At 37.5% G+C, this 27,053-nt stretch overlaps 7 non-coding genes across 7 annotated transcripts; all 7 read right to left on the bottom strand.

Annotated features, from left to right (window-relative positions):
* Positions 1-4,891: 4,891 nt before the first annotated feature.
* On the bottom strand, positions 4,892-4,974 carry trnal-cag (transfer RNA leucine (anticodon CAG)). Its single transcript has one exon. It is a non-coding gene; the product is annotated as a tRNA-Leu (tRNA).
* Positions 4,975-5,562: 588 nt separating this feature from the next.
* trnas-aga (transfer RNA serine (anticodon AGA)) lies at positions 5,563-5,644 on the bottom strand. Its single transcript has one exon. It is a non-coding gene; the product is annotated as a tRNA-Ser (tRNA).
* Positions 5,645-7,336: 1,692 nt separating this feature from the next.
* On the bottom strand, positions 7,337-7,418 carry trnas-aga (transfer RNA serine (anticodon AGA)). The gene has a single exon. It is a non-coding gene; the product is annotated as a tRNA-Ser (tRNA).
* Positions 7,419-7,691: 273 nt separating this feature from the next.
* trnal-cag (transfer RNA leucine (anticodon CAG)) lies at positions 7,692-7,774 on the bottom strand. Its single transcript has one exon. It is a non-coding gene; the product is annotated as a tRNA-Leu (tRNA).
* Positions 7,775-9,111: 1,337 nt separating this feature from the next.
* On the bottom strand, positions 9,112-9,193 carry trnas-aga (transfer RNA serine (anticodon AGA)). The gene has a single exon. It is a non-coding gene; the product is annotated as a tRNA-Ser (tRNA).
* A 273-nt stretch (positions 9,194-9,466) lies between these two features.
* Positions 9,467-9,549, bottom strand: trnal-cag (transfer RNA leucine (anticodon CAG)). The gene has a single exon. It is a non-coding gene; the product is annotated as a tRNA-Leu (tRNA).
* Positions 9,550-10,887: 1,338 nt separating this feature from the next.
* Positions 10,888-10,969, bottom strand: trnas-aga (transfer RNA serine (anticodon AGA)). Its single transcript has one exon. It is a non-coding gene; the product is annotated as a tRNA-Ser (tRNA).
* Positions 10,970-27,053: the final 16,084 nt, after the last annotated feature.

Raw genomic sequence — 27,053 nt, 5'->3', positions numbered from 1 at the left:
TCAGGAGCTGTTTCGAAGGGTTAAAAAAAGTCAGATCTGTCCAAAACTTCATATTTGTGATTAGGAAACCCCCATGAACTGTAAATCAGTCATTTTTCCCATAAAATTTAAAAGGAAAACTAAATCACACAGACACACAACTTGTAAGAAGGGACGTATTGGGGTGCGTAGAGACTGACAGTGCCTGCAATAGTAAGCTTTGTTCGAGCTAAAAAAGAACCGTCAGACCTAGAGTTCCGAAACTTTAGAAACCTGTTCTAGACCTCAGGTCGATAGTGCGTGGTGAGTTAGGTGGCTCTAGAAGGTTCGCGGACCGAGAAACAGCCTTGTACATTTGCAATGACTTCAATTCATTTTGACCATTACGAAAATGACAACATTTAGAAATGTCCCAGAGTCGTAAGACTAGGTGCATTGCGACCGTCTCGGCCCATAGAGACGGAACCCAACGTTTCTGTCCGATAGCTCATTCAAGGACCCCGTAGCAAGTCATGGAAACAAGTGGATTTTCAGCACCAATTAGGGTTTTGCTCGGACACCAAATGACCTATCGAGCCGAAACTTGGGATTCGGGGTCGCCTAAGCTACACATAACATAAGAAATGGACCCGCAGCTAGAAGTATGTGATAGTTGGCTACTAAACGAGTTGGAAAAAGTGGGTTTGGTGTCAGTTTGTATCAGTTTGGTGTCAGAATGATATCTAATTGACTGATGGACGGTGACTTGCTGGTGACTCTTGTCCATTTGCAATATGTTTAAACAGTGAGGTACCATCACCAAAGTGACATTCTGAAATCAACCCTAATGAGCGATTAAGATTAACCAGAATCACTGCCCAGCCATCCCGAGTTCATCGGGCCAGTCAATTTCGCATTCCTGCAGGATTTTTATAGCATGACAAATGTGTGATGGTACCTGCCCATTGAACCATATTGCAAATGCACAGTGACTTTGCAAAAGTAAGAAAACATAAAAAAATGGACATGATGAAATCAACACAATGAGCGTTGGAAAGTAGCAACTATCACTGCCAGGCCATCCTGTGTTCATCGGGCCAGTCAGTTTCGCATTCCTGCAGGATTTTTATAGCATGACAAATTCATGATGGTACATGCCCATTGAACCATATTGCAAATGCACAGTGACTTTGCAAAAGTGAGAAAACATAAACAAATGGACACTCTGAAATCAACCCTAACGAGTGATTGAGATGAACCAGAATCACTGCCCAGCCATCCCGAGTTCATCGGGCCAGTCAATTTCACATTCCTGCAGGATTTTTATAGCATGACAAATTCGTGATGGTACCTGCCCATTGAACCATATTGCAAATGCACAGTGACTTTGCAAAAGTAAGAAAACATAAACAAATGGACATGATGAAATCACCATATTTTTATTTTTGGGTTACCAGTTGCACAACAATGCACGTGCATTTGCAATATGATTCAACAGTGAAAAAACATCACCAAATGGACATGATGAAGTCAACACAACGAGTGATGGAAAGGAGCAACTATCACTGCCAGGCCATCCTGTGTTTATCTGGCCAGTCAATTTTGCATTTCTGCAGGATTTTTGAGCATGTCAAATTTCTTATGGTAAATGCCCATTGAACCATATTGCAAATTTTATGCACGTGCACTTGCAATATGATTCAACAGTGAAAAAACATCACCAAATGGACATGATGAAGTCAACACAACGATGGAATGATGGAAAGGAACAACTATCACTGCCCGGCCATCCTGTGTTCCCATAGCGGGCATTAATATTAGAATGACCAGTAAATGCATTTACAACCATATTTTTATTTTTGGGTTACCAGGTGCCTATTTTCAATCACCAGTTGCACAACAATGCGTATCCATCAGAATATTTTAAACAGTCCTTATAAAGGTCTACAGCAATTGTGAGGACTAAGCGAAACACACACGTCTTTTAATCGATCCTGAGGGAAAGAGAGAAAATGTACAGAGCGCGCTTTCAGGGCACTGTTTTTTTGGCGTGACCGAGACCTTTCGGCACGCTCAACGTCTCGTGAGCGCGCGATTCACACACTGACAAGCCCCATAGAAGGCAGCCTTCACGCTGAACACGTAGAAACTGTTCCCAGAGCCTTTTGGGAAGTGCGTTAAATATGACGTCAAAGCAGAGGCAACTTTTTCCATTACAAGAGAGATTTTGGGAGAATGCATGCCCTGACACTTCTGTTTTACATAGAGACAAAATTTAAATGGATTTAGAATTGTTAGAGTGTTTTATATTCGATAATATTTTTAATATGCAAATATTAGCAACTTTTGAAAAAAATGTATCCTGTTTTATATGGGTACCCAAATCCTCCAGAAGGGGCAGTAAACCGTGGTATCCTGAACAGGATAAAGCACTCAGGATGGCCCCCATAGATAGAGGGCCGTAGTAGGGTACTCCCATAGTGGGCATGGATAATAGGAGTCCCGGTAAATGCATTTACAACCATATTTTTTATTTTGGGTTACCAGGTGCCTATTTTCAATCACCAGTTGCACAACAATGCACGTGCATTTGCAATATGATTCTATAGTGAAAAAACATCACCAAATGGACATGATGAAATCAACACAATGAGCGTTGGAAAGTAGCAACTATCACTGCCAGGCCATCCTGTGTTCATCAGGCAAGTCAATTTAGCATTCCTGCAGGATTTTTATAGCATGACAAATTCATGATGGTACATGCCCATTGAACCATATTGCAAATGCACAGTGACTTTGCAAAAGTGAGAAAACATAAACAAATGGACATGATGAAATCAACACAACGAGTGATGGAAAGGTACAACTATCACTGCTCGGCCATCCTGTGTTCATCAGGCCAGTCAATTTAGCATTTCTGCAGGAGTTTTGAGCATGTCAAATTTCTTATGGCATTTGGCCCCAAAAAAAGTGACTTTTGACTTTGACTTTTGACTTTGACTTTTGACTTCCTATGAAATCATATTGCAAATGGACAAATCATATTCCTTATGCACAAGTAAAAATAAAAAAAATATGATAATAACATTTTACAAAAGTATATTCATACAGTCCTTACACATGATTAATTGACATAAAATCGAAACAATTTCTAAAAACGGTCCAGAAAGCACTTTTTTACAAGGGTGATACGTTTTTTTTTTAAAGTTCACATTTTCGACTTTTAACTTCCTATGAAAGCATATTGTAAATGGACAAAACATATGCCTTATGCGCATGTAAAAAAAAAAAAATTATGATAATAAAATTGGAATTTCGAAAAACGGTCCAGAAAGCACTTTTTTAAGGGGTGATAAGTTTTCGACAAAAAAATCATTTTTTCAAAATTTTGCTTTTGGATGTTGACTTGGGTTACATTTCCAATATGAAAAACCAAGGTGGAGCGCACTCGCCACCTGATTTTTAAAGTGTTACAACTGGCAATTGCCACATGGCATTTGCCGTACACTTTGCATGAATCAACGCCGAATTGGGTGGTATTGGACATCGTGTATATGGTTTGTCCGATGCCAATGACTTCCCATTCATTTTTGTCCAATTCAGGGGGGTATTCCCTTACAGTTGTAACACCTTCTTTTAACTGGTAAAGGTTAATGCCACACGGTCAAGGTTAGGCTTGCACAGATCGGGAGGACCTTAGGAACGTACCTGAGGTATAATTGTACTTCTCACCCTAACGGTTCTCTCACTGTCACCCAAAAGCAAATGACGTTGTGGGGCAGGCTTCATTTTGGGCCTACTTTTCTCATGGTCGCTGCGCTTAGACCGAGCGAGCTACGGTCAAGCGGGGCATCTCGTTAAACTCGACACGGCCTAGAGAATATGGAAATGCCATTGCTGGCTCTGTGTGTCTTTAAGCACCGCACTTTGTCACTCCATCCTTGCTGTGTGTGTGTGTCTGTGTGTGTGTGTGTGAGAGAGAGCTTTTCTTTGACATCTGTTGGGAGAAATGACTGACTTGCAGTTTATGGGGGTTGCCTAATCACACATATGAAGTTTTGAAAAGATCTGACCTTTTTAACCCTTGGAAACTGCCACTATGACACCATTTAAGGCACTTCTGGTTGGTACAGGAAGCTATAAATGAACTCATATCCTTATTGGGGTATGCCTTTACAGAATCCTGAAGTCTTTACGTTAAGAACTGAGTTATTTACGGAGGGTTTAGTGAGTGTGTGTTATTTCAGAAAATCAGAGAAAATCACAGAAATCTCGCAGAGCTCCGCAGCACACTTTAAAAAGATTCATTTGAACATCCTGCAACTGGATCTGTAACCGTTGAAAAAAAAAACACCTATCTTCGAACATCACTAATCTGTCATTGTACGATTTCTCTTAAATGACGATAAATAAATGGCTGGTTCTTTTTTTTATTGACACCGGAGGCTCCTTGACTTTGACGTGAAGTGGAAAAATAATTTCGCTATTTTCATTTTGGACCTTTAATCCCAGAGAAATGGCCATAACTCAAAAACCGTTGAGGCCTAGATGCCATCTTGTTCGAGGCCAACTGCCCATTATGCCAAACCTACGCTCACCAGGTTTCGGCTTCAAAATATTTTCAGTTTTCGAGATAAGTCCCCGTCGTGATTCGTGATGTTTTGTCCAATAGCAATATGATAGCTTATGCACTCTTGTGGGATTTTCCGGGACAGCGGAAAAATGACCAAAATGTGATTATTTTATAAAACGGAAACCGAATGTCCGACAAAGTTCATTTGATGACTTCCCGTTAGGTCCGGCCCTGCCGCTCGGCCCGAAGCCGTCCACAAATTTTACAAACGTTTTCGGACGTCTAGTAAGGGACCGTACGTTTGCAATATGGACTTTCTCACTAACCATACAGCAAATGTCAAAATGTTCCCTTGAGGTATGTCAGAAGTGGGATTTGAACCCACGCCTCCATTGGAGACTGCGACCTGAACGCAGCGCCTTAGACCGCTCGGCCATCCTGACTACAGCACAGTAGGACAACAGGTCCACATGGCTGAAATCTTAACAAATGGCTTAATGGGTATTTTCAACGCAATCGTGTTATTATTTATTTTTAGGGTTTAACAAGGCAGCTCAACTGTGACATGTGGCTTGACTTTAGATGTGGCCAGTTCGATTACCCTGCAGACTTTAAGAGTGTCTTCAGAATATGGCCATTTTGACATTAATTTAAAAATGCCTCAGATAGGACCAAAAAAGTGTCTGGAGCTATCCGTCAGGGTAAGAGTGACAACAGGTTTCCACATGTGAAAATGGGGGAAATCTTAGCAAATGGCTTAATGGTTATTCATGAGAATCGTGTTGTTGTATTGTTGAGTGTATCATGAGATCTCACCTGAAATCTGTGGCTTGACTACAAACCTGTAACCTATGCTACTGTGGCCTATAGAGCTAGAAGGATGGATAACCAGGTGTGTAAAGGTGTGAGGTGGGATCCTATCCCAAATGGACAACTAATCCCTATGTACTTGTGGAGATCTGTTAGGATATGATTGGTATAAGAAACACGACTAAACTTCAACCTCCGGAGGGGTCAAGAAAATCTAATTTCGTTGTCGGCAGGATTCGAACCTGCGCAGGAAGATCCTAATGGATTTCTAGTCCATCGCCTTAACCACTCGGCCACGACAACAGGCTTGTCAGCAGTGAATGGGCCACCAGGCATAGCCTACAGAAAGTGATAATTTTACAACTGAAAGACAATGCAGTAACTCATTAACTCATTATGCAATAACATGAAATGTTCCCCTCAGTCATTTGTTATTAAGTACAGCTGTTTTCTTATTTTCCTTGATCTTTGCTCAGCTCCAGAAGGTTTGCATTTGAGAGTGTTTATTATAAATTGTTATTTCATCACCTTATTATTACTGCTTCGCAGCATGACTCCTGAGAGGAACTAAACATCTGTAAGAAGTGGGATTTGAACACACGACTCCATGGGAGACTGCGACCTGAACGCAGCGCCTTAGACCGCTCGGCCATCCTGACTACAGCTCAGTACCTGGGTATCGGGTTAAAGAGTATGGGGTAAAAGTAGAATTAGGCACAGCCTTCTAAAATCAACACAGAGACCACTAAATTTATGCACGATACCAACTAGCACTTTCAATAGTCATTGGTTTTTATCAATGAAAAACTTCAGTCATTGATTTAACCTCAAAATGGCCTTCAATGGAAAAGAGTAGTAAATCTTCATTGAATGAACGCTAAACTGGCCTCAGAATATGGCCATTCTGATATAAATGATAAAATTCCTCAGATAAGACCGAAAAAGTGTATGGAAATATCAGCAATCATCAGGGTAAGAGTGACAACAGGTCCACATGGGGAAAATCTTAACAAATGGCTTAATGGGTATTTTCAACGCAATCGTGTCATTATTTATTTTTCGGGTTTAACAAGGCAGCTCACCTGTGACCTGTGGCTTGACATTAGATGCGGCGACTTCGATTACCCTGCAGATTATATTTTTGTTCTTCCCTCCAATACAATCCACTGACAACGACCGACGAGTTGTGCGTTCCGAGATGCTTTTTGTTATTCGCCTGTTTGTGGCCCGCCTGTGAAATTGCGCGATTCTTGCAATTCTCTTTCAGCCTCTCATCAACTAGCTGTTTTTGCAGAATATTAAAAATACGATAGTTATTCACTACTCATATTAACGAGGTGTCATTTACATTACCTTAAGTCATTTATTTTTCAACTGGATTTTACAAAGGTGCATGACATGCAGGCGCTAAAAAGTTGTCAGGAGTGGGTTTCAAACCATGCCTATAGGGGAGTCTGCGACCTGAATGACTTAATGGTTATTTTCAATGCAATCGTGTTTTTACTTTTTCTTTTAGGGTTTAACAAGGTTTCTCACCAATGACTTTAGATGTGGCCAGTTCGATTACCCTGCAGACTTTAAGAGTGTCTTCAGAATATGGCCATTTTTACATGAATTTAAAAATGCCTCAGATAGGACCAAAAAGTGTCTGGAGCTATCCGTCAGGGTAAGAGTGACAACAGGTTTCCACATGTGAAAATGGGGAAATCTTAGCAAATGGCTTAATGGTTATTCATGAGAATCGTGTTGTTGTATTGTTGAGTGTATCATGAGATCTCACCTGAAATCTGTGGCTTGACTACAAACCTGTAACCTATGCTACTGTGGCCTATAGAGCTAGAAGGATGGATAACCAGGTGTGTAAAGGTGTGAGGTGGGATCCTATCCCAAATGGACAACTAATCCCTATGTACTTGTGGAGATCTGTTAGGATATGATTGGTATAAGAAACACGACTAAACTTCAACCTCCGGAGGGGTCAAGAAAATCTAATTTCGTTGTCGGCAGGATTCGAACCTGCGCAGGAAGATCCTAATGGATTTCTAGTCCATCGCCTTAACCACTCGGCCACGACAACAGGCTTGTCAGCAGTGAATGGGCCACCAGGCATAGTCTACAGAAAGTGATAATTTTACAACTGAAAGACAATGCAGTAACTCATTAACTCATTATGCAATAACATGAAATGTTCCCCTCAGTCATTTGTTATTAAGTACAGCTGTTTTCTTATTTTCCTTGATCTTTGCTCAGCTCCAGAAGGTTTGCATTTGAGAGTGTTTATTATAAATTGTTATTTCATCATCGTATTATTACTGCTTCGCAGCATGACTCCTGAGAGGAACTAAACAATTGTCAGAAGTGGGATTTGAACCCACGCCTCCATGGGAGACTGCGACCTGAACGCAGCGCCTTAGACCGCTCGGCCATCCTGACTACAGCTCAGTACCTGGGTATCGGGTTAAAGAGTATGGGGTAAAAGTAGAAATAGGCACAGCCTTCTAAAATCAACACAGAGACCACTAAATTTATGCACGATACCAACTTGCACTTTCAATAGTCATTGGTTTTTATCAATGAAAAACTTCAGTCATTGATTTAACCTCAATATGACCTTCAATGGAAAAGAGTAGTAAATCGTCATTGAATGAACGCTAAACTGGCCTCAGAATATGGCCATTCTGATATAAATGATAAAATTCCTCAGATAAGACCGAAAAAGTGTATGGAAATATCAGCAATCATCAGGGTAAGAGTGACAACAGGTCCACATGGGGGAAATCTTAACAAATGGCTTAATGGGTATTTTCAACGCAATCGTGTCATTATTTATTTTTCGGGTTTAACAAGGCAGCTCACCTGTGACCTGTGGCTTGACATTAGATACGGCGACTTCGATTACCCTGCAGATTATATTTTTGTTCTTCCCGCCAATACAATCCACTGACAACGACCGACGAGTTGTGCGTTCCGAGATGCTTTTGTTATTCGCCTGTTTGTGGCCCGCCTGTGAAATTGCGCGATTCTTGCAATTCTCTTTCAGCCTCTCATCAACTAGCTGTTTTTGCAGAATATTAAAAATACGATAGTTATTCACTACTCATATTAACGAGGTGTCATTTACATTACCTTAAGTCATTTATTTTTCAACTGGATTTTACAAAGGTGCATGACATGCAGGCGCTAAAAAGTTGTCAGGAGTGGGTTTCAAACCATGCCTATAGGGGAGTCTGCGACCTGAATGACGTAATGGTTATTTTCAATGCAATCGTGTTTTTACTTTTTCTTTTAGGGTTTAACAAGGTTTCTCACCAATGACTTTAGATGTGGCCAGTTCGATTACCCTGCAGACTTTAAGAGTGTCTTCAGAATATGGCCATTTTGACATGAATTTAAAAATGCCTCAGATAGGACCAAAAAAGTGTCTGGAGCTATCCGTCAGGGTAAGAGTGACAACAGGTTTCCACATGTGAAAATGGGGGAAATCTTAGCAAATGGCTTAATGGTTATTCATGAGAATCGTGTTGTTGTATTGTTGAGTGTATCATGAGATCTCACCTGAAATCTGTGGCTTGACTACAAACCTGTAACCTATGCTAGTGTGGCCTATAGAGCTAGAAGAATGGATAACCACGTGTGTAAAGGTGTGAGGTGGGATCCTATCCCAAATGGACAACTAATCCCTTTGTACTTGTGGAGATCTGTTAGGATATGATTGGTATAAGAAACACGACTAAACTTCCACCTCCGGAGGGGTCAAGAAAATTCCATTTCGTTGTCGGCAGGATTCGAACCTGCGCAGGAAGATCCTAATGGATTTCTAGTCCATCGCCTTAACCACTCGGCCACGACAACAGGCTTGTCAGCAGTGAATGGGCCACCAGGCATAGCCTACAGAAAGTGAGAATTTTACAACTGAAAGACAATGCAGTAACTCATTAACTCATTATGAAATAACATGAATTGTTCCCCTCATTCATTTGTTATTAAGTACAGCTGTTTTCTTATTTTCCTTGATCTTTGCTCAGCTCCAGAAGGTTTGAATTTGAGAGTGTTTATTATAAATTGTTATTTTGTCATCTTATTATTACTGCTTCGCAGCATGACTCCTGAGAGGAACTAAACAGCTGTCAGAAGTGGGATTTGAACCCACGCCTCCATGGGAGACTGCGACCTGAACGCAGCGCCTTAGACCGCTCGGCCATCCTGACTACAGCACAGTACTTGGGTATCGGGTTAAAGAGTATGGGGTAAAAGTAGAAATAGGCACAGCCTTCTAAAATCACCACAGAGACCAGTAAATTTATGCACGATACCGACTTGCACTTTCAATAGTCATTTGTTTTAATCAATGAAAAACTTCAGTCATTGATTTAACATCAATATGACCTTCAATGGAAAAGAGTAGTAAATCGTCATTGAATGAACGCTAAACTGGCCTCAGAATATGGCCATTCTGATATAAATGATAAAATTCCTCAGATAAGACCGAAAAAGTGTATGGAAATATCAGCAATCATCAGGGTAAGAGTGACAACAGGTCCACATGGGGAAAATCTTAACAAATGGCTTAATGGGTATTTTCAACGCAATCGTGTCATTATTTATTTTTCGGGTTTAACAAGGCAGCTCACCTGTGACCTGTGGCTTGACATTAGATGCGGCGACTTCGATTACCCTGCAGATTATATTTTTGTTCTTCCCGCCAATACAATCCACTGACAACGACCGACGAGTTGTGCGTTCCGAGATGCTTTTTGTTATTTGCCTGTTTGTGGCCCGCCTGTGAAATTGCGCGATTCTTGCAATTCTCTTTCAGCCTCTCATCAACTAGCTGTTGTTGCAGAATATTAAAAATACGATAGTTATTCACTACTCATATTAACGAGGTGTCATTTACATTACCTTAAGTCATTTATTGTTCAACTGGATTTTACAAAGGTGCATGACATGCAGGCGCTAAAAAGTTGTCAGGAGTGGGTTTCAAACCATGCCTATAGGGGAGTCTGCGACCTGAATGACTTAATGGTTATTTTCAATGCAATCGTGTTTTTACTTTTTCAATTAGGGTTTAACAAGGCTTCTCACCAATGACTTTAGATGTGGCCAGTTCGATTACCCTGCAGACTTTATGAGTGTCTTCAGAATATGGCCATTTTGACATGAATTTAAAAATGCCTCAGATAGGACCAAAAAAGTGTCTGGAGCTATCCGTCAGGGTAAGAGTGACAACAGGTTTCCACATGTGAAAATGGGGGAAATCTTAGCAAATGGCTTAATGGTTATTCATGAGAATCATGTTGTTGTATTGTTAAGTGTATCATGAGATCTCACCTGAAATCTGTGGCTTGACTACAAACCTGTAACCTATGCTACTGTGGCCTATAGAGCTAGAAGGATGGATAACCAGGTGTGTAAAGGTGTGAGGTGGGATCCTATCCCAAATGGACAACTAATCCCTATGTACTTGTGGAGATCTGTTAGGATATGATTGGTATAAGAAACACGACTAAACTTCAACCTCCGGAGGGGTCAAGAAAATCTAATTTCGTTGTCGGCAGGATTCGAACCTGCGCAGGAAGATCCTAATGGATTTCTAGTCCATCGCCTTAACCACTCGGCCACGACAACAGGCTTGTCAGCAGTGAATGGGCCACCAGGCATAGCCTACAGAAAGTGATAATTTTACAACTGAAAGACAATGCAGTAACTCATTAACTCATTATGCAATAACATGAAATGTTCCCCTCAGTCATTTGTTATTAAGTACAGCTGTTTTCTTATTTTCCTTGATCTTTGCTCAGCTCCAGAAGGTTTGCATTTGAGAGTGTTTATTATAAATTGTTATTTCATCATCTTATTATTACTGCTTCGCAGCATGACTCCTGAGAGGAACTAAACACCTCCATGGGAGACTGCGATCTGAACTAAAGAGTATGGGGTAAAAGTAGAAATAGGCACAGCCTTCTAAAATCACCACAGAGACCAGTAAATGTATGCACGATACCGACTTGCACTTTCAATAGTCATTTGTTTTTATCAATGAAAAACTTCAGTCATTGATTTAACCTCAATATGACCTTCAATGGAAAAGAGTAGTAAATCGTCATTGAATGAACGCTAAACTGGCCTCAGAATATGGCCATTCTGATATAAATGATCAAATTCCTCAGATAAGACCGAAAAAGTGTATGGAAATATCAGCAATCATCAGGGTAAGAGTGACAACAGGTCCACATGGGGAAATCTTAACAAATGGCTTAATGGGTATTTTCAACGCAATCGTGTTTTATTTATTTTTCGGGTTTAACAAGGCAGCTCACCTGTGACCTGTGGCTTGACATTAGATGCGGCGACTTCGATTACCCTGCAGATTATATTTTTGTTCTTCCCGCCAATACAATCCACTGACAACGACCGACGAGTTGTGCGTTCCGAGATGCTTTTTGTTATTTGCCTGTTTGTGGCCCGCCTGTGAAATTGCGCGATTCTTGCAATTCTCTTTCAGCCTCTCATCAACTAGCTGTTGTTGCAGAATATTAAAAATACGATAGTTATTCACTACTCATATTAACGAGGTGTCATTTACATTACCTTAAGTCATTTATTGTTCAACTGGATTTTACAAAGGTGCATGACATGCAGGCGCTAAAAAGTTGTCAGGAGTGGGTTTCAAACCATGCCTATAGGGGAGTCTGCGACCTGAATGACTTAATGGTTATTTTCAATGCAATCGTGTTTTTACTTTTTCTTTTAGGGTTTAACAAGGTTTCTCACCAATGACTTTAGATGTGGCCAGTTCGATTACCCTGCAGACTTTAAGAGTGTCTTCAGAATATGGCCATTTTGACATGAATTTAAAAATGTCATATTATAATAGAGACAATAGATCTAGCTGCTCTGTCATAATATAATAGAGACAGTATATCGACCTGGTCTGTCATAATATAATAGAGACAGTATATCTACCTGGTCTGTCATAATATAATAGAGACAGTATATCGACCTGGTCTGTCATAATACAGAAGAGACAGTAGATCTAGCTGGTCTGTCATAATATAATAGACACAGTAGATCTAGCTGGTCTGTTATAATATAATAGAGACAGTAGATCTAGCTGGTCTGTCATAATATAATAGAGACAGTAGATCTAGCTGGTCTGTCATAATATAATAGAGACAGTAGATCTAGCTGGTCTGTCATAATATAATAGAGACATTAGATCTAGCTGGTCTGTCATAGTATAATAGGGACAGTAGATCTACCTGGTCTGTCAAAATATAATAGAGACAGTAGATCTAGCTGGTCTGTCATAATATAATAGAGACAGTAGATCTACCTGGTCTGTCAAAATATAATAGAGACAGTAGATCTAGCTGGTCTGTCATAATATAATAGAGATAGTAGATCTAGCTGGTCTGTCATAATGTCATATTATAATTGAGACAATAGATCTAGCTGGTCTGTCATAATATAATAGAGACAGTAGATCTAGCCGGTCTGTCATATTATAGTAGAGACAGTAGATCTAGCTGGTCTGTCATATTATAATAGAGACAATTGATCTAGCTGGTCTGTCATAATACAATAGCGAGAATAGATCTAGCTGGTCTGTCATTTTATAATGGAGTCGGTATATCTACCTGGTCTCTCATAATATAATAGAGACAGTAGATCTAGCTGGTCTGTCATAATACAATAGAGACAGTAGATCTAGCTGGTCTGTCATAATAAAATAGACAGTATATCTAGCTGGTCTGTCATAATATAATAGACAGTAGATCTAGCTGGTCTGTCATAATATAATAGACACAGTAGATCTGGCTGGTCTGTCATAATATAATAGAGACCGTATATCTACCTGGTCTGACATAATATAATAGAGACAGTATATCGACCTGGTCTGTCATAATATAATAGAGACAGTATATCGACCTGGTCTGTCATAATACAGAAGAGACAGTAGATCTAGCTGGTCTGTCATAATATAATAGACACAGTAGATCTAGCTGGTCTGTCATAATATAATAGAGACAGTACATTTAGCTGGTCTGTCAAAATAATAATAGAGACAGTAGATTTAGCTGGTCTGTCATAATATAATAGAGACAGTAGATCTACCTGGTCTGTCAAAATATAATAGAGACAGTAGATCTAGCTGGTCTGTCATAATATAATAGAGACAGTAGATATTCCTGGTCTGTCAAAATATAATAGAGACAGTAGATTTAGTTGGTCTGTCATAATATAATAGAGACAGTAGATCTAGCTGGTCTGTCATAATATAATAGAGACAGTAGATCTAGCTGGTCTGTCATAATATAATAGAGACAGTAGATCTAGCTGGTCTGTCATAATATAATAGAGACAGTAGATCTAGCTGGTCTGTCATATTATAATAGAGACAGTGGATCTAGCTGGTCTGTCATATTATAATAGAGGCAAGATCTAGCTGGTCTGTCATAATACAATAGCGAGAATAGATCTAGCTGGTCTGTCATTTTATAATGGAGTCTGTATATCTACCTGGTCTGTCATAATATAATAGAGACAGTAGATCTAGCTGGTCTGTCATAATACAATAGAGACAGTAGATCTAGCTGGTCTGTCAAAATATAATAGAGACAGTAGATGTAGCTGGTCTGTCATAATATAATAGAGACAGTAGATCTACCTGGTCTGTCAAAATATAATAGAGACAGTATATTTAGTTGGTCTGTCATAATATTATAGAGACACTAGATCTAGCTGGTCTGTCTTACTATAATAGAGATAGTAGATCTAGCTGGTCTGTCATAATACAATAGAGACAGTAGATCTAGCTGGTCTGTCATAATAGAATAGAGACAGTAGATCTAGCTGGTCTGTTATAATATAATATAGACAGTAGATCTAGCTGGTCTGTCATAATATAATAGAGACAGTAGATCTACCTGGTCTGTCATAATATAATATGGTCCTTCTGTAGCTCAGTTGGTAGAGCATGGCGCTTGTAACGCCAGGGTAGTGGGTTCAATCCCGGGACCACCCATACGTAGAATGTATGCACACATGACTGTAAGTCGCTTTGGATAAAAGCGTCTGCTAAATGGCATATATTATATAATAGAGACAGTAGATCTAGCTGGTCTGTCATAATACAATAGAGACAGTAGATCTAGCTGGTCTGTCATAATATAATAGAGACAGTAGATCTAGCTGGTCTGTCATATTATAATAGAGACAATAGATCTAGCTGGTCTGTCATAATATAATAGACAGTAGATCTAGCTGGTCTGTCATAATATAATAGACAGTAGATCTAGCTGGTCTGTCATAATATAATAGAGACAGTAGATTTAGCTGGTCTGTCATAATATAATAGAGACAGTATATCCACCTGGTCTGTCTTTTTATAATAGAAACAGTAGATCTAGCTGGTCTGTCATAATGTCATATTATAATAGAGACAATAGATCTAGCTGGTCTGTCATAATATAATAGAGACAGTAGATCTAGCTGGTCTGTCATATTATAATAGAGACAGTAGATCTAGCTGGTCTGTCATATTATAATAGAGACAATTGATCTAGCTGGTCTGTCATAATACAATAGCGAGAATAGATCTAGCTGGTCTGTCATTTTATAATGGAGTCGGTATATCTACCTGGTCTCTCATTATATAATAGAGACAGTAGATCTAGCTGGTCTGTCATAATACAATAGAGACAGTAGATCTAGCTGGTCTGTCATAATAAAATAGACAGTAGATCTAGCTGGTCTGTCATAATATAATAGACAGTAGATCTCGCTGGTCTGTCATAATATAATAGACACAGTAGATCTAGCTGGTCTGTCATAATATAATAGAGACAGTATATCTACCTGGTCTGTCATAATGTAATAGAGACAGTATATCGACCTGGTCTGTCATAATATAATAGAGACAGTATATCTACCTGGTCTGTCATAATATAATAGAGACAGTATATCGACCTGGTCTGTCATAATACAATAGAGACAGTAGATCTAGCTGGTCTGTCATAATATAATAGAGACAATTGATCTAGCTTGTCTGTCATAATACAATAGAGAATAGATCTAGCTGGTCTGTCATTTTATAATGGAGACGGTATATCTACCTGGTCTCTCATAATATAATAGAGACAGTAGATCTAGCTGGTCTGTCATAATACAATAGAGACAGTAGATCTAGCTGGTCTGTCATAATATAAATAGACAGTAGATCTAGCTGGTCTGTCATAATATAATAGACAGTATGTCTAGCTGGTCTGTCATAATATATTAGACACAGTAGATCTAGCTGGTCTGTCATAATATAATAGAGACAGTATATCTACCTGGTCTGTCATAATGTAATAGAGACAGTATATCGACCTGGTCTGTCATAATATAATAGAGACAGTATATCTACCTGGTCTGTCATAATATAATAGAGACAGTATATCGACCTGGTCTGTCATAATATAATAGAGACAGTAGATCTAGCTGGTCTGTCATAATATAATAGAGACAGTAGATCTACCTGGTCTGTCAAAATATAATAGAGACAGTAGATCTAGCTGGTCTGTCATTATATAATAGAGACAGTAGATCTACCTGGTCTGTCAAAATATAATAGAGACAGTATATTTATTTGGCCTGTCATAATATAATAGAGACACTAGATCTAGCTGGTCTGTCATAATATAATAGAGATAGTAGATCTAGCTTGTCTGTCATAATAGAATAGAGACAGTAGATCTAGCTGGTCTGTTATAATATAATATAGACAGTAGATCTAGCTGGTCTGTCATAATATAATAGAGACAGTAGATCTAGCTGGTCTGTCATATTATAATAGAGACAATAGATCTAGCTGGTCTGTCATAATATAATAGACAGTAGATCTAGCTGGTATGTCATAATACAATAGACACAGTAGATCTAGCTGGTCTGTCATAATATAATAGAGACAGTAGATCTAGCTGGTCTGTCATAATACAATAGAGACAGTAGATCTAGCTGGTCTGTCATATTATAATAGAGACAATAGATCTAGCTGGTCCTTCTGTATCAGTTGGTAGAGCATGGCGCTCTGTAACGCCAGGGTAGTCTGGTTCGATTCCCGGGACCACCCATACGGAGAATGTATGCACACATGACTGTAAGTCTGCTTTGGATAAAAGCGTCAGCTAAATGGCATATATTATTATATATTATATTATAATATAATAGACAGTAGATCTAGCTGGTATGTCATAATATAATAGACACAGTAGATCTAGCTGGTCTGTCATAATATAATAGAGACAGTAGATCTAGCTGGTCTGTCATAATACAATAGAGACAGTAGATCTAGCTGGTCTGTCATAATATAATAGACACAGTAGATATAGCTGGTCTGTCATAATATAATAGAGACAGTATATCTACCTGGTCTGTCATTTTATAATAGAAACAGTAGATCTAGCTGGTCTGTCATAATGTCATATTATAATAGAGACAATAGATCTAGCTGGTCTGTCATAATATAATAGAGACAGTAGATCTAGCTGGTCTGTCATATTATAATAGAGACAGTAGATCTAGCTGGTCTGTCATATTATAATAGAGACAATTGATCTAGCTGGTCTGTCATAATACAATAGAGAATAGATCTAGCTGGTCTGTCATTTTATAATGGAGTCGGTATATCTACCTGGTCTCTCATAATATAATAGAGACAGTAGATCTAGCTGGTCTGTCATAATACAATAGAGACAGTAGATCTAGCTGGTCTGTCATGATAAAATAGACAGTAGATCTAGCTGGTCTGTCATAATATAATATACAGTAGATCTCGCTGGTCTGTCATAATATAATAGACACAGTAGATCTAGCTGGTCTGTCATAATATAATAGAGACAGTATATCTACCTGGTCTGTCATAATGTAATAGAGACAGTATATCGACCTGGTCTGTCATAATATAATAGAGACAGTATATCTACTTGGTCTGTCATAATATAATAGAGACAGTATATCTACCTGGTCTGTCATAATACAATAGAGACAGTAGATCTAGCTGGTCTGTCATAATATAATAGAGACAATAGATCTAGCTTGTCTGTCATAATACAATAGCGAGAATAGATCTAGCTGGTCTGTCATTTTATAATGGAGTCGGTATATCTACCTGGTCTCTCATAATATAATAGAGACAGTAGATCTAGCTGGTCTGTCATAATACAATAGAGACAGTAGATCTAGCTGGTCTGTCATAATAAAATAGACAGTAGATCTAGCTGGTCTGTCATAATATAATAGACAGTATGTCTAGCTGGTCTGTCATAATATAATAGACACAGTAGATCTAGCTGGTCTGTCATAATATAATAGAGACAGTATATCTACCTGGTCTGTCATAATGTAATAGAGACAGTATATCGCTGGTCTGTCATAATATAATAGAGACAGTATATCTACCTGGTCTGTCATAATATAATAGAGGCAGTATATCGACCTGGTCTGTCATAATACAATAGAGACAGTAGATCTAGCTGGTCTGTCATAATATAATAGAGACAGTAGATCTACCTGGTCTGTCAAATATAATAGAGACAGTAGATCTAGCTGGTCTGTCATTATATAATAGAGACAGTAGATCTACCTGGTCTGTCAAAATATAATAGAGACAGTATATTTATTTGGCCTGTCATAATATAATAGAGACACTAGATCTAGCTGGTCTGTCATAATATAATAGAGATAGTAGATCTAGCTTGTCTGTCATAATAGAATAGAGACAGTAGATCTAGCTGGTCTGTTATAATATAATATAGACAGTAGATCTAGCAGGTCTGTCATAATATAATAGAGACAGTAGATCTAGCTGGTCTGTCATATTATAATAGAGACAATAGATCTAGCTGGTCTGTCATAATATAATAGACAGTAGATCTAGCTGGAATGTCATAATACAATAGACACAGTAGATCTAGCTGGTCTGTCATAATATAATAGAGACAGTAGATCTAGCTGGTCTGTCATAATACAATAGAGACAGTAGATCTAGCTGGTCTGTCATAATATAATAGAGACAGTAGATCTACCTGGTCTGTCAAAATATAATAGAGACAGTAGATCTAGCTGGTCTGTCATAATATAATAGAGACAGTATATCTAACTGGTCTGTCATTTTATAATAGTGACAGTAGATCTAGCTGGTCTGTCATAATATAATAGAGACAGTAGATCTAGCTGGTCTGTCATAATATAATAGAGACAGTAGATCTAGCTGGTCTGTCATAGTATAATAGGGGCAGTAGATCTACCTGGTCTGTCAAAATATAATAGAGACAGTAGATCTAGCTGGTCTGTCATAATATAATAGAGACAGTAGATCTACCTGGTCTGTCAAAATATAATAGAGATAGTAGATCTAGCTGGTCTGTCATAATACAATAGAGACAGTAGATCTAGCTGGTCTGTCATAATGTCATATTATAATAGAGACAATAGATCTAGCTGGTCTGTCATAATATAATAGAGACAGTAGATCTAGCTGGTCTGTCATAATATAATAGACAGAAGATCTAGCTGGTCTGTCATAATATAATAGACACATTAGATCTAGCTGGTCTGTTATAATATAATATAGACAGTAGATCTAGCTGGTCTGTCATAATATAATAGAGACAGTAGATCTAGCTGGTCTGTCATATTATAATAGACAGTAGATCTAGCTGGTCTGTCATAATATAATAGAGACAGTATATCTACCTGGTCTGTCATAATGTAATAGAGACAGTATATCGACCTGGTCTGTCATAATATAATAGAGACGGTATATCTACCTGGTCTGTCATAATACAATAGAGACAGTAGATCTAGCTGGTCTGTCATAATATAATAGAGACAGTAGATCTACCTGGTCTGTCAAAATATAATAGAGACAGTAGATCTAGCTGGTCTGTCATTATATAATAGAGACAGTAGATCTACCTGGTCTGTCAAAATATAATAGAGACAGTATATTTATTTGGACTGTCATAATATAATAGAGACACTAGATCTAGCTGGTCTGTCATAATATAATAGAGATAGTAGATCTAGCTGGTCTGTCATAATAGAATAGAGACAGTAGATCTAGCTGGTCTGTCATAATAGAATAGAGACAGTAGATCTAGCTGGTCTGTTATAATATAATATAGACAGTAGATCTAGCTGGTCTGTCATAATATAATAGAGACAGTAGATCTAGCTGGTCTGTCATATTATAATAGAGACAATAGATCTAGCTGGTCTGTCATAATATAATAGACAGTAGATCTAGCTGGTCTGTCATAATACAATAGACACAGTAGATCTAGCTGGTCTGTCATAATATAATATAGACAGTAGATCTAGCTGGTCTGTCATAATATAATAGAGACAGTAGATCTAGCTGGTCTGTCATAATATAATAGAGACAGTAGATCTACCTGGTCTGTCAAAATATAATAGAGACAGTAGATCTAGCTGGTCTGTCATAATATAATAGAGACAGTATATCTACCTGGTCTGTCATTTTATAATAGTGACAGTAGATCTAGCTGGTCTGTCATAATATAATAGAGACAGTAGATCTAGCTGGTCTGTCATAATATAATAGAGACAGTAGATCTAGCTGGTCTGTCATAGTATAATAGGGACAGTAGATCTACCTGGTCTGTCAAAATATAATAGAGACAGTAGATCTAGCTGGTCTGTCATAATATAATAGAGACAGTAGATCTACCTGGTCTGTCAAAATATAATAGAGATAGTAGATCTAGCTGGTCTGTCATAATACAATAGAGACAGTAGATCTAGCTGGTCTGTCATAATGTCATATTATAATAGAGACAATAGATCTAGCTGGTCTGTCATAATATAATAGAGACAGTAGATCTAGCTGGTCTGTCATAATATAATAGACAGAAGATCTAGCTGGTCTGTCATAATAAAATAGACACATTAGATCTAGCTGGTCTGTTATAATATAATATAGACAGTGGATCTAGCTGGTCTGTCATAATATAATAGAGACAGTAGATCTAGCTGGTCTGTCATATTATAATAGACAGTAGATCTAGCTGGTCTGTCATAATACAATAGACACAGTAGATCTAGCTGGTCTGTCATAATATAATAGAGACAGTAGATCTAGCTGGTCTGTCATAATACAATAGAGACAGTAGATCTAGCTGGTCTGTCATAATATAATAGAGACAGTAGATCTACCTGGTCTGTCAAAATATAATAGAGACAGTAGATCTAGCTGGTCTGTCATAATATAATAGAGACAGTATATCTACCTGGTCTGTCATTTTATAATAGAGACAGTAGATCTAGCTGGTCTGTCATAATATAATAGAGACAGTAGATCTAGCTGGTCTGTCATAATATAATAGAGACAGTATATCTACCTGGTCTGTCATTTTATAATAGAGACAGTAGATCTACCTGGTCTGTCAAAATATAATAGAGACAGTAGATCTAACTGGTCTTCATAATGTCATATTATAATAGAGACAATAGATCTAGCTGGTCTGTCATAATACAATAGAGAATAGATCTAGCTGGTCTGTCATTTTATAATAGAGACAGTATATCTACCTGGTCTCTCATAATATCATAGAGACAGTAGATCTAGCTGGTCTGTCATAATATAATAGAGACAGTAGATCTAGCTGATCTGTCATATTATAATAGAGACAGTAGATCTAGCTGGTCAGTCATAATATAATAGAGACAGTAGATCTACCTGGTCTGTCATAATATAATAGAGACAGTAGATCTAGCTGGTCTGTCATATTATAATAGAGGCAGTAGATCTACCTGGTCTGTCATAGTATAATAGAAACAGTAGATCTAGCTGGTCTGTCATAATACAATAGACACAGTAGATCTAGCTGGTCTGTCATAATATAATAGAGACAGTAGATCTAGCTGGTCTGTCATAACATAATAGAGACAGTAGATCTAGTTGGTCTGTCATAGTATAATAGGGACAGTAGATCTACCTGGTCTGTCAAAATATAATAGAGATAGTAGATCTAGCTGGTCTGTCATAATACAATAGAGACAGTAGATCTAGCTGGTCTGTCATAATGTCATATTATAATAGAGACAATAGATCTAGCTGGTCTGTCATAGTATAATAGGGCAGTAGATCTACCTGGTCTGTCAAAATATAATAGAGACAGTAGATCTAGCTGGTCTGTTATAATATAATAGAGACAGTAGATCTAGCTGGTCTGTCATAATACAATAGAGACAGTAGATCTAGCTGGTCTGTCATAATAAAATAGACAGTAGATCTAGCTGGTCTGTCATAATATAATAGACAGTATGTCTAGCTGGTCTGTCATAATATAATAGACACAGTAGATCTAGCTGGTCTGTCATAATATAATAGAGACAGTATATCTACCTGGTCTGTCATAATGTAATAGAGACAGTATATCGACCTGGTCTGTCATAATATAATAGAGACGGTATATCTACCTGGTCTGTCATAATATAATAGAGGCAGTATATCGACCTGGTCTGTCATAATACAATAGAGACAGTAGATCTAGCTGGTCTGTCATAATATAATAGAGACAGTAGATCTACCTGGTCTGTCAAAATATAATAGAGACAGTAGATCTAGCTGGTCTGTCATTATATAATAGAGACAGTAGATCTACCTGGTCTGTCAAAATATAATAGAGACAGTATATTTATTTGGCCTGTCATAATATAATAGAGACACTAGATCTAGCTGGTCTGTCATAATATAATAGAGATAGTAGATCTAGCTTGTCTGTCATAATAGAATAGAGACAGTAGATCTAGCTGGTCTGTTATAATATAATATAGACAGTAGATCTAGCAGGTCTGTCATAATATAATAGAGACAGTAGATCTAGCTGGTCTGTCATATTATAATAGAGACAATAGATCTAGCTGGTCTGTCATAATATAATAGACAGTAGATCTAGCTGGTCTGTCATAATATAATAGACACAGTAGATCTAGCTGGTCTGTCATAGTATAATAGAGACAGTAGATCTAGCTGGTCTGTCATAATATAATAGAGACAGTAGATCTAGCTGGTCTGTCATAATATAATAGAGACAGTAGATCTACCTGGTCTGTCAAAATATAATAGAGACAGTAGATCTAGCTGGTCTGTCATAATATAATAGAGACAGTATATCTAACTGGTCTGTCATTTTATAATAGTGACAGTAGATCTAGCTGGTCTGTCATAATATAATAGAGACAGTAGATCTAGCTGGTCTGTCATAATATAATAGAGACAGTAGATCTAGCTGGTCTGTCATAGTATAATAGAGACAGTAGATCTACCTGGTCTGTCAAAATATAATAGAGACAGTAGATCTAGCTGGTCTGTCATAATATAATAGAGACAGTAGATCTACCTGGTCTGTCAAAATATAATAGAGATAGTAGATCTAGCTGGTCTGTCATAATACAATAGAGACAGTAGATCTAGCTGGTCTGTCATAATGTCATATTATAATAGAGACAATAGATCTAGCTGGTCTGTCATAATATAATAGAGACAGTAGATCTAGCTGGTCTGTCATAATATAATAGACAGAAGATCTAGCTGGTCTGTCATAATATAATAGACACATTAGATCTAGCTGGTCTGTTATAATATAATATAGACAGTAGATCTAGCTGGTCTGTCATAATATAATAGAGACAGTAGATCTAGCTGGTCTGTCATATTATAATAGACAGTAGATCTGGCTGGTCTGTCATAATATAATAGAGACAGTATATCGAGCTGGTCTGTCATAATATAATAGAGACGGTATATCTACCTGGTCTGTCATAATATAATAGAGACAGTATATCGACCTGGTCTGTCATAATACAACAGAGACAGTAGATCTAGCTGGTCTGTCATAATATAATAGAGACAGTAGATCTACCTGGTCTGTCAAAATATAATAGAGACAGTAGATCTAGCTGGTCTGTCATTATATAATAGAGACAGTAGTTCTACCTGTTCTGTCAAAATATAATAGAGACAGTATATTTATTTGGACTGTCATAATATAATAGAGACACTAGATCTAGCTGGTCTGTCATAATATAATAGAGATAGTAGATCTAGCTGGTCTGTCATAATAGAATAGAGACAGTAGATCTAGCTAGTCTGTCATAATAGAATAGAGACAGTAGATCTAGCTGGTCTGTTATAATATAATATAGACAGTAGATCTAGCTGGTCTGTCATAATATAATAGAGACAGTAGATCTAGCTGGTCTGTCATATTATAATAGAGACAATAGATCTAGCTGGTCTGTCATAATATAATAGACAGTAGATCTAGCTGGTCTGTCATAATACAATAGACACAGTAGATCTAGCTGGTCTGTCATAATATAATACTAGACAGTAGATCTAGCTGGTCTGTCATAATACAATAGAGACAGTAGATCTAGCTGGTCTGTCATAATATAATAGAGACAGTAGATCTACCTGGTCTGTCAAAATATAATAGAGACAGTAGATCTAGCTGGTCTGTCATAATATAATAGAGACAGTATATCTACCTGGTCTGTCATTTTATAATAGTGACAGTAGATCTAGCTGGTCTGTCATAATATAATAGAGACAGTAGATCTAGCTGGTCTGTCATAATATAATAGAGACAGTAGATCTAGCTGGTCTGTCATAGTATAATAGGGGCAGTAGATCTACCTGGTCTGTCAAAATATAATAGAGACAGTAGATCTAGCTGGTCTGTCATAATATAATAGAGACAGTAGATCTACCTGGTCTGTCAAAATATAATAGAGATAGTAGATCTAGCTGGTCTGTCATAATATAATAGAGACAGTAGATCTAGCTGGTCTGTCATAATGTCATATTATAATAGAGACAATAGATCTAGCTGGTCTGTCATAATATAATAGAGACAGTAGATCTAGCTGGTCTGTCATAATATAATAGACAGAAGATCTAGCTGGTCTGTCATAATAAAATAGACACATTAGATCTAGCTGGTCTGTTATAATATAATATAGACAGTGGATCTAGCTGGTCTGTCATAATATAATAGAGACAGTAGATCTAGCTGGTCTGTCATATTATAATAGACAGTAGATCTAGCTGGTCTGTCATAATACAATAGACACAGTAGATCTAGCTGGTCTGTCATAATATAATAGAGACAGTAGATCTAGCTGGTCTGTCATAATACAATAGAGACAGTAGATCTAGCTGGTCTGTCATAATATAATAATAGAGACAGTAGATCTACCTGGTCTGTCAAAATATAATAGAGACAGTAGATCTAGCTGGTCTGTCATAATATAATAGAGACAGTATATCTACCTGGTCTGTCATTTTATAATAGAGACAGTAGATCTAGCTGGTCTGTCATAATATAATAGAGACAGTAGATCTAGCTGGTCTGTCATAATATAATAGAGACAGTATATCTACCTGGTCTGTCATTTTATAATAGAGACAGTAGATCTACCTGGTCTGTCAAAATATAATAGAGACAGTAGATCTAACTGGTCTTCCATAATGTCATATTATAATAGAGACAATAGATCTAGCTGGTCTGTCATAATACAATAGCGAGAATAGATCTAGCTGGTCTGTCATTTTATAATGGAGTCAGTATATCTACCTGGTCTCTCATAATATCATAGAGACAGTAGATCTAGCTGGTCTGTCATAATACAATAGAGACAGTAGATCTAGCTGATCTGTCATATTATAATAGAGACAGTAGATCTAGCTGGTCAGTCATAATATAATAGAGACAGTAGATCTACCTGGTCTGTCATAATATAATAGAGACAGTAGATCTAGCTGGTCTGTCATATTATAATAGAGGCAGTAGATCTACCTGGTCTGTCATAGTATAATAGAAACAGTAGATCTAGCTGGTCTGTCATAATACAATAGACACAGTAGATCTAGCTGGTCTGTCATAATATAATAGAGACAGTAGATCTAGCTGGTCTGTCATAACATAATAGAGACAGTAGATCTAGTTGGTCTGTCATAGTATAATAGGGACAGTAGATCTACCTGGTCTGTCAAAATATAATAGAGATAGTAGATCTAGCTGGTCTGTCATAATATAATAGAGACAGTAGATCTAGCTGGTCTGTCATAATGTCATATTATAATAGAGACAATAGATCTAGCTGGTCTGTCATAGTATAATAGGGGCAGTAGATCTACCTGGTCTGTCAAAATATAATAGAGACAGTAGATCTAGCTGGTCTGTCATAATATAATAGAGACAGTAGATCTACCTGGTCTGTCAAAATATAATAGAGATAGTAGATCTAGCTGGTCTGTCATAATACAATAGAGACAGTAGATCTAGCTGGTCTGTCATAATGTCATATTATAATAGAGACAATAGATCTAGCTGGTCTGTCATAATATAATAGAGACAGTAGATCTAGCTGGTCTGTCATAATATAATAGACAGAAGATCTAGCTGGTCTGTCATAATATAATAGACACATTAGATCTAGCTGGTCTGTTATAATATAATATAGACAGTAGATCTAGCTGGTCTGTCATAATATAATAGAGACAGTAGATCTAGCTGGTCTGTCATATTATAATAGACAGTAGATCTAGCTGGTCTGTCATAATATAATAGAGACAGTATATCTACCTGGTCTGTCATAATGTAATAGAGACAGTATATCGACCTGGTCTGTCATAATATAATAGAGACAGTATATCGACCTGGTCTGTCATAATACAACAGAGACAGTAGATCTAGCTGGTCTGTCATAATATAATAGAGACAGTAGATCTACCTGGTCTGTCAAAATATAATAGAGACAGTAGATCTAGCTGGTCTGTCATTATATAATAGAGACAGTAGTTCTACCTGTTCTGTCAAAATATAATAGAGACAGTATATTTATTTGGACTGTCATAATATAATAGAGACACTAGATCTAGCTGGTCTGTCATAATATAATAGAGATAGTAGATCTAGCTGGTCTGTCATAATACAATAGAGACAGTAGATCTAGCTAGTCTGTCATAATAGAATAGAGACAGTAGATCTAGCTGGTCTGTTATAATATAATATAGACAGTAGATCTAGCTGGTCTGTCATAATATAATAGAGACAGTAGATCTAGCTGGTCTGTCATATTATAATAGAGACAATAGATCTAGCTGGTCTGTCATAATATAATAGACAGTAGATCTAGCTGGTCTGTCATAATACAATAGACACAGTAGATCTAGCTGGTCTGTCATAATATAATACAGACAGTAGATCTAGCTGGTCTGTCATAATACAATAGAGACAGTAGATCTAGCTGGTCTGTCATAATATAATAGAGACAGTAGATCTACCTGGTCTGTCAAAATATAATAGAGACAGTAGATCTAGCTGGTCTGTCATAATATAATAGAGACAGTATATCTACCTGGTCTGTCATTTTATAATAGTGACAGTAGATCTAGCTGGTCTGTCATAATATAATAGAGACAGTAGATCTAGCTGGTCTGTCATAATATAATAGAGACAGTAGATCTAGCTGGTCTGTCATAGTATAATAGGGGCAGTAGATCTACCTGGTCTGTCAAAATATAATAGAGACAGTAGATCTAGCTGGTCTGTCATAATATAATAGAGACAGTAGATCTACCTGGTCTGTCAAAATATAATAGAGATAGTAGATCTAGCTGGTCTGTCATAATACA

The sequence above is a fragment of the Oncorhynchus keta genome, unplaced genomic scaffold (genome assembly GCF_023373465.1).
Source record: "Oncorhynchus keta strain PuntledgeMale-10-30-2019 unplaced genomic scaffold, Oket_V2 Un_contig_109_pilon_pilon, whole genome shotgun sequence".
Taxonomy (NCBI): Eukaryota; Metazoa; Chordata; class Actinopteri; order Salmoniformes; family Salmonidae; genus Oncorhynchus; species Oncorhynchus keta.
Note: the sequence above shows the minus strand (reverse complement) of the source record. Positions and strands in the feature narration are given on the sequence as shown.